This window comes from Carcharodon carcharias, chromosome 14 (genome assembly GCF_017639515.1).
Source record: "Carcharodon carcharias isolate sCarCar2 chromosome 14, sCarCar2.pri, whole genome shotgun sequence".
In the NCBI taxonomy this organism is placed as follows: domain Eukaryota; kingdom Metazoa; phylum Chordata; class Chondrichthyes; order Lamniformes; family Lamnidae; genus Carcharodon; species Carcharodon carcharias.
Genome location: NC_054480.1, coordinates 38,910,794 through 38,923,943, shown reverse-complemented (window position 1 = coordinate 38,923,943; position 13,150 = coordinate 38,910,794). Strand labels below are relative to the sequence as shown.

Here is a 13,150-nt window from a genome sequence, read left to right as displayed (position 1 = left end):
ATGTTAGTTAATGAATATTAGTTGTGTAAATGCTTACAAGCCTTATATCGTGGGCAACATGAAAATGTTTTAATTGGACTCAAGAGGGCAATTTATTGCCGTCCACCCTCCTGATCATGTCCAACGTGTGCATGAAGTCACATTAAACAGCTGGTCAGGGTAACAGGGAGAATTTCCTACTCTTCTTCAATAGTGCTGTGGGATCTGTTATATTCATCTGAACAGGTAGACTAAGACAGGACCTTGGTTTAATATTTCATCAAAAAAACAGCACCTCCAACAACGTGGCACTACTTCAATAGTGCAGTGAGCCTAATTTATGTGCTGAAGTCCTGAATCAGGTGAAAGGATGCTACTATCAAACACCACAATAAAATAGTATTAAAGTTTAATACTGATGTGAAACTTTTCTCTACATAACCTAAACTGCTCAGCAATATCCAACTTTCAAAGGCTGTGCCAGCTCAAGAAGGCAATCCTTATTTTCTCAGGGTAACTAGAAATGGCAATAAGCATATGGCTTTGTCAGCATTGCCAACGTTCTAAGAACAGATACAATAAAAGTTAAGATGCTATCATTTGGCATGATGTCACCATAAATGATTGCTCAAGGAATCACTGTCCTTGAGTCAAGATCTGCCATGCAAAAACATAGCAAAATACATACAGGTCATATAAAAGCTTCACATTGCAATCCATTTTTGGTGTATATGACTCTCTGGAATAAGCAAAGCCTTTGTTAAATATACACTGTATACACTTAAGTATCTACAAAGGCTAAGTATTACAACAATAGAAATAGTCAAATGTACCAGGTTGTTATAGTTTCCCTACCCGGCTGTCGTCACTATCTTCAATCATCTGTAGCCAGTGATTAGTGACGTCACAAAATGAATCCAGGCAAGTTTAATTCTTTTTAACTGTGACACTGAAAACTCATACACAGCTAATAATTGAAGCAATGAGGCATATAGTGCTCATAGCGAGGGATTATTATCTTCTTTGCTAAACTTTTATAACTTCTTACCTAATGTGATGAGATGTATAAAAGATTGGGAGCATGAGTTCAATAATTTGTAATTATGCACTTAATCTTGGAAGTAAAATGGTTGAATCCTTCTGTGAATAACTGATTTATGCAATTTGATTCTAAATTCCAGTTTATTCTGAAACGATTCATATTGATTCCATGCTGTGGTGGCAATTTCAACCTAATCTACCTGCCAAGAAACTGATGAGTTTGGGTACAATTATGGTTTTATGCCCTGCCCAATTTTACTTGTCACTGATGTCTGATAGTTACAGTGTTTTGTCTGTTTCTATGTGTTGCATTTAGCATTATATCAATGTTTATCGGGTTAATGTTTATTCTTCTCCTAGAAAGAATCTGCAAATTATGTCCATATAACATTTTTCCTTATGTTGGTGTGATTTTGACTTTATTTCATAAATGTTATTTTTAAATTGGGAACAATAAATGGGTAGAAGCATATGCAAGAAATCTCAGAGCTTAGATTACTTAACTGTAACATCTAAATTTGAGGGAATTTTATATATTGGGTGCTGACAACTAATCATTCATCAAAGAACACCACAGCCGTGAGTTACTATGCTGATGATATATTTCTGGAAACAAGGTCATCAACATGTGGGCCATGATTTTAAGGTCCTTCCCGTGGCCGGTGGGATATTATAGTCCTGCCAAGCTGAATGGAGATTTAAGTGGCTTTCTGCATCTGCCAGGGAGACACATGCCACGGGGCCGTAAAATCCTGGCCTTTGTGTTAGTTGTATGTTAATTGTGTTTAATTATTTGCAAGTGGTGGGAATTGTTCAGTGTCAACCATAGTCAATGGTCACTCTTGCCACTCAGTCATAACATGTTGGGTTCAAGCTCCACTCTATGACTTGAGCACAAAAGTCAAGGCTGACACTCCAGTACAGCACAGAGGGAGTGCTGTACTGTTGGAGATGCCGTCTTTCAGATGAGACATTAAACCAGCTGCCTGCTCGGGTGAATGTAAAAGAACCTATGGCACTATTTCAAAGAGGAGCAAGAGAGTTATCTCTGGTGTCCTTCAATCAACATCTGGCTATGCTGTTTATCGGAGTTTGCTGTGCACATTTTGGTTGCCGCATTTCCTGCTTTACCATAGTGACAACACTTCAAAAGTGCTTCCTTGGCTGTAAAGCGCTTTGAGGTGTACGGTGGTCATGAAATTGCCAAATAAATGCAGATCTTTTTTAATGTACACATGTGAATAGGAAAATGTTACAGATTGACTTTGATGGTTTGGAACATATGCTGGAGAGAAAGGAATTGAAATTAAATGGGTGTATGCAAATCATCAACTGTCTGGTTATTTCCAACCAAAATGCTTACACAAAGAAATTATTAAGGGCCCTAGAGGAGGGGTGTCTCACAATGTAATGCTTTGTACAGAATATGGAGGTTTTTGATTTAATCTGTTGCCTAATAGGCAGCATCTTCCAGTTAGTTGGCAAGCGGGGGCGGGTCCCGCTTGCTGACGCGTAAAATGACGCGGGGATATTTTGGGTATGGGTCACCCTGTGTTATTTAGATTTTCAGTTTGCCGAACTGTCAACGGCCTATTAAGGCCATTAAAAAACCAATTAAGATGATTAATGGATCTGCCCGTCCAACCTTAAGGTTGGTGGGCAGGCCGGGAGCCCAAGTGGGTTTCGGAAAAAATATGAAACCTCATCCATGGGCGGGATGAGGTTTCATGAGGGTATTTAAATGTTAATGAAATGTTTCAATAAAAGTTATGAAAATGTCCCAACTCATGTGGCATGGCAGGGATTTTTTTTTATCACCTTTATTTAAAGTTTTCAATCAGAGCCGATCTCCCTAAGGCAGCACTTTGCCTCAGAGAGATCTGTGCACTCTTTTGCATGCATGCGCACTGCACTCTCGTCTGAGGGAACTCCCCCCTAGCCCACACAGGGAGCGCACAGTGCTTCCTGGTGGATGTCACGCCGGGTGGGCCTTAATTGGCGGCAACCCCCCCTCCCCCCCCACCACCCAACCGACCGGGGGCATCAATCAGAAGGCCACCTGCTCGTGCCCGTTCCCACACTTCCCCACTGACGGGGGGAAAATGTGGCCAATAACTAATTTTTATTTACAGAGAGAAGGCAATCTGTTAATTGTATATTGTCTTAACGTTAATTAATATTAATTGTATGAAGGTTGTGGGCATTAATTCAAGCCCCCCATGAATAGACATAAACCATAACTGTGGTTTTTAGGTTAAAAGATATATGCTTGCAATGTGTATAATAAATATAAAAATGTGTAAAGATTGGCTCCAGTTTTATCATTCATAACTGGTTTTCTGCAGTAGAACATGTTTCACAGGAAACACGCCCAACCTGTTTTTCAACACTGAAGTCTTTAGTGATGAAATGATACCCTACAGCGTGGTTAATACCCTCCACACTCGACAACATTGACTGCATGATCGGACATTTCTTTCCATATCTGCCTCTAATGCACAAACAGTGTATTGTCTTCAACACTAAGAAAAAGTGACAATAACAGAACATTGGCTGTGTAGTTGCCCACCAACCTCTAAGCTATCAGGTAGTCAATTTCTCTCCTATTATAAACATTCAGCTCTTGCATTTAGTAATTATGTATAACTCCACTGGGAAACCAACTGGCTAGAGATGAAGAAATGCTAAATCCTGGTTACTGCATTATGAAATCCACTGTTGTACAAAGCCCTGTGATGGAACAGTGAGCTGGTTAGCAGAACTGTTTAGCAGAATCTGTTAAATTGAGCCAAATTATTTAAATATGATGGAGTCTTCAAATATTATAATTGCCTCTAGAGGAGACTATTATTTTACAGTACATTAGAAATAGATTACTATAAAATATGATTTTGACAAGTATAAAACTAATAAGGTAGAGATTTATTGAGTTTTTAGTTGCTATGTTGCAAAGCAATTAAAACAAATTAATGATTAATCACTGACAATTTAAGGATACACATTCTCTTAATTCACTTGGTCATTTTAAAGAACTTCCATATATATATATATATATATATATATATAGTGCCTTCCACACCTCAGAGCCTCCTTTATGATCAATTAAGTGCTCTTGAAGTGCTCACTTGTGATGTAGGAAACAGAGCAGCCAATTTGTGCACAACGAGGTCTCGTAAACAACAAATGAAATAATGGATATGTTTCTGTAGTGTAGTGGTTATCACGTTCGCCTCACACGCGAAAGGTCCCCAGTTCGAAACCGGGCAGAAACATTATGAAAACTTACTGCTTGGCGTAAATAGCCAAGTGGTTATGATACTGGGTTTGTAATCCCAAGATCAAGAGTTCAAATCTCACAATGGCAAACTATGAAACAATGTAACTTCATCTGAAACAGATGGAAACGGGTTTGTACTCGAAAGAGTTAAATGTTTTAGATGTTGGTTGAGGGATAAATATTCACCAGCACACTTGGAGAACTCCCCTGTGTATTTTCCAATAGTGAACAAAGAACAAAGAAAAGTACAGCACAGGAACAGGCCTTTGGCCCTCCAAGCCTGCACCGATCATATTGCCCGTCAACTAAAACATTTTGCATTTCCAGGGTCCATATTCCTCTATTCCCATCCTATTCATGTATTTGTCAAGCTGCCTCTTAAACACCACTATCGTACCTGCTTCCACCACCTCCTCTGGCAGCGAATTCCAGACACTCACTACCCTCTGCGTAAAAAACTTGCCCCGCACATCTCCTCTATAGTTTTCTCCTCTCACCTTAAATCTATGTCCCCTAGTAATTGACACTTCCACCCTGGGAAAAAGCTTCTGACTATCTACTCTGTCCATGCCACTCAAAATTTGGAAACTTCTATCAAATCACCCCTCAATCTCCGTCGCTTTAGTGAGAACAATCCGAGTTTCTCCAACCTCTCCTCATAGCTAATAACCTCCAGACCAGGCAGCATCCTTGTAAACCTCCTCTGCACCCTCTCCAATGCCTCCATATCCTTCTGGTAATGTGGAGACCAGAATTGCATGCAATATTCTAAGTGTGGCCTAACCAAGGTTCTATACAGCTGTAGCATGACTTCCCAGCTTTTATACTCAATACCCCTGCCAATGAAGGCAAGCATGCCATGTGCCTTTCTGACTACGTTATCCAACTGCATTGCCACTTTCAGTGGCCTGTGGACCTGTACGCCCAGATCCCTCTGCCTGTCATTGCACTTAAGGGTTCTGCCATTTAATGTATAATTCCTACGTGTATTAGACTTTCCAAAATGCATTACCTTGCATTTGTCCAGATTAAACTCCATCTGCCACTTCTCCGCTCAAGTCTCGAACTGATCTATATTCCAATATATCCTTTGACAATCCTCTTCACTATCTGTAACTCCTCCAACCTTAGTGTTGTCTGCAAACTTACTAATTAGCCCAGTTACATTTTCCTCCAAATCATTTAGTATACTACAAACAGCAAAGGTCCCAGCACTGATCCCTGCGGAACTTCACTAGTCACAGGTCTCCATTCAGAAAAGCACCCTTCCACTGCTACCCTCTGTCTTCTATGACCAAGCCAATTCTGTATCCATCTTGCCAGCTCACCTCTGATCCCGTGTGACTTTACCTTCTGTACCAGTCTGCCATGAGGGACCTTGTCAAAGGCCTTGCTGAAATCCATGTATATAACATCCACTGCCCTTCCATCGTCGATCATCTTTGTCACTTCCTCGAAAAACTTGATCAAGTTAGTGAGACATGACTTCCCCTTCACAAAACCATGCTGCCTCTCACTAATACACCCATTTGCATCCAAATGGTAGGAAATCCTGTCACGAAGAATCTCCTCCAATAATTTCCTTACCACTGACATAAGGCTCACCGGCCTGTAATTTCCTGGATTTTCCCTGCTACACTTGTTAAACATTGGAACAACATTGGCCATTCTCCAGTCCTCTGGGACCTCACCCGTAGCCAGTGAGAATACAAAGATTTCTGTCAAGGCCCCAGCAAACTCCTCCCCTGCCTCTCTCAGTAGATCCCGTCTGGCCCTGGGGACTTATACACCTTAATATTCTTCAAGACGCCTAACACCTCTTTTTTGATCTCAACATGATCCAGGCTATCTACACACTCTTCCCTAGATAAATCGACCACTAACTCCTTCTCTTTGGTGAATTCATTTAGTATCTCTCCTATTTCTTCCGGCTCCACACACAAATTCCCACATCTGTCCCTGAGTGGGCCTACCCTTTCCCTGGCTACCTTCTTGCTTTTTACATATGTATAAAAGGCCTTAGGATTTTCCTTAATCCTGGTTGCAAGTGACTTTTCATGACGCCTTTTAGCCCTCCTGACTCCTTGCTTAAGTTTCTTCCTACTTTCTTTATATTCTCCACGGGCTTCATCTCTTCCCAGCCTTCTAGCCCTTACGAATGCTTCCCTTTTCTTTTTGACTAATCTCACAATATCCTTCGTTATCCAAGGTTCCTGAAACTTGCCATGCTTATCCTTCATCCTAGCAGAAACATGCCGGTCCTGAATTCTTATCAACTGATGTTTGAAAGCCCCCCCACATGTCAGTTGTTGATTTGCCCTCAAACATCCGCCTCCAGTCTAGGTTCCTCAGTTCCTGCCTAATATTGTTATAAATAGCCTTCCCCCAATTAAGCACCTTAACCCGAGGACTCCTGTTATCCTTATCCGCCAGTACCTTGAAACTTACTGAATTATGATCACTTTTCCCGAAATACTCCCCTACTGAAACTTCGACCACCTGGCTGGGTTCATTCCCTAATACCAGGTCCAGTATTGCTCCTTCTCTAGTTGGACTATCTACATATTGTCTCAGGAAGCCCTCCTGGATGCACCTTATAAATTCTGTACCATCCAAACCCCTAGCACTAGGTGATTCCCAGTCAATATAGGGAAAGTTAAAATCACCCATCACAACAACCCTATTGCTTTTACATCTTTCCAAAATCTGCCTACATAACTGTTCCTCAATCTCCCACCAGCAATTGGGAGGCCTATAGTAAACCCCCAACGTTGTGACTGCACCCTTCCTTTTCCGGAGCTCTACCCATATTGCCTTGCTGCATGAGCCCACCGAGGTGTCCTCCTGTCGTACAGCTGTGATATTCCCCTTAAGCAGCAGTGCAACTCCCCCACCTCTTCTACATCCCTCTCTATCCTGCCTGAAACATCTAAATCCTGGAACGTTTATCTGCCAATCCTGTCCATCCTTCAACCAAATTTCTGTAATAGCAATAACATCATAGTCCCAAGTACTAATCCAAGCTCTAAGCTCATCTGCCTTGCCTGTTATAATTCTCGCATTGAAACAAATGCATTTCAGAAAATGCATTTACCCGCATGGGCCCCAGCTATGCCTGTCTCTTTATGGGGTATGTGGAACATTCCTTGTTCCAGTCCTACTCTGGCCCCCTTCCACAACTCTTTCTCCGGTACATCGATGATTACTTCGGTGCCGCTTCATGCTCTCGTCGGGACTTGGAAAAATGTATTAATTTTGCTTCCAATCTCCACCCCTCCATCATTTTCATGTGGTCCATCTCTGACACTTCCCTTCCCTTCCTTGACATCTCTGTCTCAATCTCTGGTGATAGACTGTCCACCAATATCCATTACAAACCCACCGACTCCCACAGCTATCTCGACTACAGCTCCTGAAACCCCGCTTCCTGTAAGGACTCCATCCCGTTCTCTCAGTTCCTTCACCTCCGTCGCATCTGTTCCAATGACGCTACCTTCAAAAACAGTTCCTCTGACATGTCCTCCTTCTTCCTTAACCGAGGTTTTCCACCCACGGTCATTGACAGGGCCCTCAACCGTGTCCGGCCCATCTCCCGCGCATCCGCCCTCACGCCTTCTCCTCCCTCCCAGAAACATGATAGGGTCCCCCTTGTCCTCACTTATCACCCCACCAGCCTCCGCATTCAAAGGATCATCGTCCGCCATTTCCGCCAACTCCAGCATGATGCCACCACCAAACACATCTTCCCTTCACCCCCCACTATCGGCATTCCGTAGGGATCGCTCCCTCTGGGACACCCTGGTCCACTCCTCCATCACCCCTACTCCTCAACCCCCTCCTATGGCACCACCCCATGCCCACGCAAAAGATGCAATACCTGCCCCTTCACTTCCTCTCTCCTCACCGTCCAAGGACCCAAACACTCCTTTCAAGTGAAGCAGCATTTCACTTGCATTTCCCCCAAATTAGTCTACTGCATTCGTTGCTCCCAATGTGGTCTCCTCTACACTGGAGAGACCAAACGTAAACTGGGCGACCGCTTTGCAGAACACCTGCGGTCTGTCCGCAAGAATGACCCAAACCTCCCTGTCGCTTGCCATTTTAACACTCCACCCTGCTCTCTTGCCCATATCTCTGTCCTTGGCTTGCTGCATTGTTCCAGTGAAGCCCAACGCAAACTGGAGGAACAACACCTCATCTTCCGACTTGGCACTTTACAGCCATCCGGACTGAATATTGAATTCAACAACTTTAGGTCGTGAGCTCCCTCCCCCATCCCCACCCCCTTTCTGTTTCCCCCTTCCTTTTCTTTTTTTTCCAATAAATTATATAGATTTTCCTTTTCCCACCTATTTCCATTATAAAAAGAGAAAAAGAAAAAAAAAAAATTTATTTATTTATTTATTTACATCTTTTATGCTCTCCCCACCCCCACTAGAGCTATATCTTGAGTGCCCTACCATCCATTCTTAATTAGCACATTCGTTTAGATAATATCACAAACTTTAACTTTAACACCTATGTGTTCTTTTGTATTATTGTTGTTGACATCTTTTGATGATCTGCTTCAACACTGCTTGTTTGTCCCTACAACCACACCCCCACTCCACCTCTCTCTCTCTCTCCGCCCCCCCCACACACACCTTAAACCAACTTATATTTCAACTCTTTCTTGGACTCGAACTCAAGTTCTGTCGAAGGGTCATGAGGACTCGAAACATCAACTCTTTTCTTCTCTGCCGAAGCTGCCAGACCTGCTGAGTTTTTCCAGGTAATTCTGTTTTTGTTTTTGTTTTGCATTTCAGACCCCCAGTCCCACTGTGTTCAGTAATTTCTCCCTGCCTGCCCTTCCCCTTAGTCCTACTGGCCATATCACTGGTTCCCAGTCATTTATTTCACCTGCTGACCTATTGGTCTGGTTCCCACCCCCCTGCCATACTAGTTTAAACCCTCCCGAGTGACTCTAGCAAACCTCGCAGCCAGGATATTGGTGCCCCTCCAGTTTAGATGCAACCCGTCCTTCTTCTACAGATCCCACCTGCCCCGGAAGAGATCCCACTGATCCAGATATCAGAAACCCTCCCTCCTACACCATCTGTTCAGCCACGTGTTCAACTGCACTATCTTCCTATTTCTAGCCTCACTGTCACGTGGCACAGGGAGTAATCCTGAGATTACAACCCTAGAGGTCCTGTTTTTTAACTTCCTGCCTAACTCCCTGAACTCCTGCTGCAGGACCTCATCAGTCTTCCTGCCTATGTCATTTGTACTAATGTGTACCACAACCTCTGGCTGCTCTCCCTCCCCCTTCATAATGTCCCGTACCCGATCAGAGACATCGTGGACCCTGGCACCAGGGAGGCAACATACCATCCTGGTGTCTCTTTCCTGACCACAGAAGTGCCTATCTGAGCCCCTGACTATAGAGTCCCTTATGACAATTGCTCTTCTGTGCTTTGACCGCCCCCCCTGCTGAACAACAGAGACAGCTGTGGTACCACTGCTCTGGCTACTGTTGTTGTTTTCCTCTGATAGGCCATCCCCCGCAACTGTATCCAAAATGGAATACCTTTTAGAGAGGGGGACAGCCACAGGGGATTTCTGCACTGACTGCCTGGTCCTTCTAGTGGTCACCCATCTATCTGTCAGTACCTTGGGTGTGACCACATCTCCAAAACTCCTGTCAATGACTTTCCACCACCTGAATGCTCCTAAGCGCATCCAACTGCTGCCCCAACCAAACCATGAGGTGTGTGAGGAGCTGCAATTGGGTACACTTCCTGCAGATGTAGTTGTCCGGGACACTTGAAGCGACACAGATTTCCCACATCCCACTTCACCCGAGCAACTGCCATTTCTAGAACTATTTAATAAATTAATTTAAATCTAATAACTGCTTATTGACTCCTTATTAACTATATAATCCCTAGGGCTAGATTTCTACTATAAATGCCAAATTCTAAGAACAGTAATCCCCTGATTCTGCTCTAGATACCCTCTACTTATTAATTAAGTGATTAATTTATTTGGTTTAATTAGTTTAACAATGTTTTAGTTTCAAATTCAGTGTAGATTATCTACCAGCCAATTAGGTCACAGATTTACCGTGATGCCACTTTTAATTTTTTTTAAAGACCCGAGGTCCACGGATCCCTGAGGTGAGGTTTTTATACTCACTTCTCTGGAACTTCGCCCTCTGACTCTGCTCCCTGGAACTCTCCTCACGCTTTTTTATCCTGTGTCTCCATTCTCTTTGTGCTCTTTTATCTAGTGTCTCCGCAGCTCTCCTCGCGTTCTTTTATCCTGTGTCTCCACTCTCCTTGTGCTCTTTTATCCAGTGTCTCCGCCGCTCTCCTCGAGTTCTTTTATCCTGTGTCTCCGCTCTCCTTGTGCTCTTTTATCCTGTGTCTCCACCACTCTCCTCGCGTTCTTTTATCCTGTGTCTCCACTCTCCTTGTGCTCTTTTATCCAGTGTCTCCGCTGCTCTCCTCACGTTCTTTTATCCTGTGTCTCCACTCTCCTTGTGCTCTTTTATCCTGTGTCTCCGCCGCTCTCCTCACGCTCTTTTATCCTGTGTCTCCGCCGCTCTCGTGCTCTTTTATCCAGTGTCTCCACCGCTCTCCTTGCGTTCTTTTATCCTGTGTCTCTGCCGCTCTCCTCACGCTCTTTTATCCAGTGTCTCCGCCACTCTCCTCGCGTTCTTTTATCCTGTGTCTCTGCTCTCCTCGTGCTCTTTTATCCAGTGTCTCCGCCGCTCTCCTTGCGTTCTTTTATCCTGTGTCTCCGCTGCTCTCCTCGTGCTCTTTTATCCAGTGTCTCCGCCGCTCTCCTCGCGTTCTTTTATCCAGTGTCTCCACCACTCTCCTCGCTCTTTTATCCTGTGTCTCCTCTGCTCTCCTCGTGCTCTTTTATCCTGTGTCTCCGCCGCTCTGCTCACGCTCTTTTATCCTGTGTCTCCTCTGCTCTCCTCACGCTCTTTTATCCTGTGTCTCCGCCACTCTCATCGTGCTCTTTTATTCTGTGTCTCCGCTCTCCTCACGCTCTTTTATCCTGTGTCTCCACTCTCCTCGTGCTCTTTTATCCTGTGTCTCAGCCGCTCTCCTCGCGCTCTTTTATCCTGTGCTGGGGGATCTTTTAAGCCTACCTGAGACGTAGATGGTACCTTCACTTTTGACAGCACCAAAATGTCAAAGTGTCATGAAGAGATATTAATGTCAATAATGTTATTGGAAATTATTTTTTAAAATAGAGTTTAGTCGTGTCTGTATCAATGTTGTGTGTGTCTTAATTTGATTAATGCCAGCTGGTCTAGAGGCTTTGATGTACAGAAAGAAGTAGGTTTGAAATGGTAATTAGATAAACATGGGGAAGTTTAGAAACATAGGTGTCAAGGGGGTAATTTGCATTTTTAAATAAACCATTCAAAAGAATGACTGAAATCTTGCACTGAGCTAGCAATGTGTTTATTTTTTTCAGCTTACTAATAAAATTGGTGGAATCAAATGATGTTATTGTTAGAACAGGTAAAATTACAAGCCTAGTGATACAATGGAAAATTTACATTCAAAGAGAAAGATCCATATAAAGGAATAAGGAGATAGTGGGCGGAATTTTCCAAGCCCCCGGACGGCAGGCATAATAGGTGGATCACAGGAGGATGATGACAACATGCAGTGAGGACACTCCATACATCTTCACATAGGCTCTGAGAACGTTGAACCCCTGTCTAGCCGAGGGCAGCTCGCTTACATTCCATGATCAGGGACATCTCAGAGAGGCAGCCATGAAACTTCAGATACATCTGATGCTGTGTCCACCTTCAGCACCTCAGCCTTTCAGGAGCTGGTGCACAGCATTACTGGTCGCAGATGCTGGTGTGATGGGGGCCAGCCCCACCTTAAAGGTGCCGAGAGCACACAGAGAAAATAGGTGGCGTGCACGGAAAATATGGCGGGATCCACTTCATGACGGTGTGAAGGCAGGTCGCGATCTTCCGCTTAGCCCACTGAAGGCAGGGAGATAATTGTAATACATTAACATATAATTAAAAGGCCATCCCACCAAGCTCTTGGAATCTCGCCGTATCATCTGCCCACATTGGCGGGAAAGCATCTCGCGTGTTTCATAACAGCATGCAGGCGATGTGCACTAGGCAGCCTCCACTTTGGGGGAACTGAGGTGAGTGGGCAGTGACATTCTCCATAGCTTCCCTATTGTTTACAGGCCTCAGGGGTGCCGGGGTGGGGTAGGGGAAATAGTCGACTGCTGAGGGGTGGGGGGTGTCTGGCGGCAAGTGCTGGCCAGCCTCGGAGGCAACTGCTGAGAGGGGGGTGTTCAAATGCTGCCCTAGTGCTGCATCCCATGCACAGGTGGGGGGCAGGTTAAGCGAGGAAAGTGGCCACGCATTAGGGACATCTGTATAAACTGACCATGCCTCTGCAACTAAGACAGATCAGGCGCAGTCACAGTGACATGATTGGGTCAGGCTGCTAGTCTGCCTGGTGCATCGCAGAGGCACCAAAAGGCCACCAAGCACTCCATACCTTACCACCACCAACAACAACCCCCCCCCACCCTCCCCCCCCCAACCCCAACCCCACCCCCACCCCTGCCCCCGCCCCAACCCACCCGGCACAGACTGCAAGTCCGCCACCAGGTTATTGGACGGCAGAGCAGTTGGACTGCACACGTTGTACAATCTCCTCGCCAATACTGACCATGTAGCAGTCACTGCTGGAGGTGCTCACAGCCCCTTGCAATCTCAGCATCCTGGTTTGGACCAGTGACCCCCGTGTCACAGGTTGACAGGGCAGCCATGCAGCACACACATCTCTGGCCATCCGAGCACTCTCC

At 44.6% G+C, this 13,150-nt stretch overlaps 1 protein-coding gene and 1 non-coding gene across 2 annotated transcripts in view; both read left to right on the top strand.

Moving 5' to 3' along the window:
* Positions 1 to 13,150, top strand: part of samd10b (sterile alpha motif domain containing 10b) — a 123,596-nt gene that overhangs the window by 18,061 nt on the left and 92,385 nt on the right. The window lies entirely within an intron of this gene.
* On the top strand, positions 4,220 to 4,292 carry trnav-cac. The gene has a single exon. It is a non-coding gene; the product is annotated as a tRNA-Val (tRNA).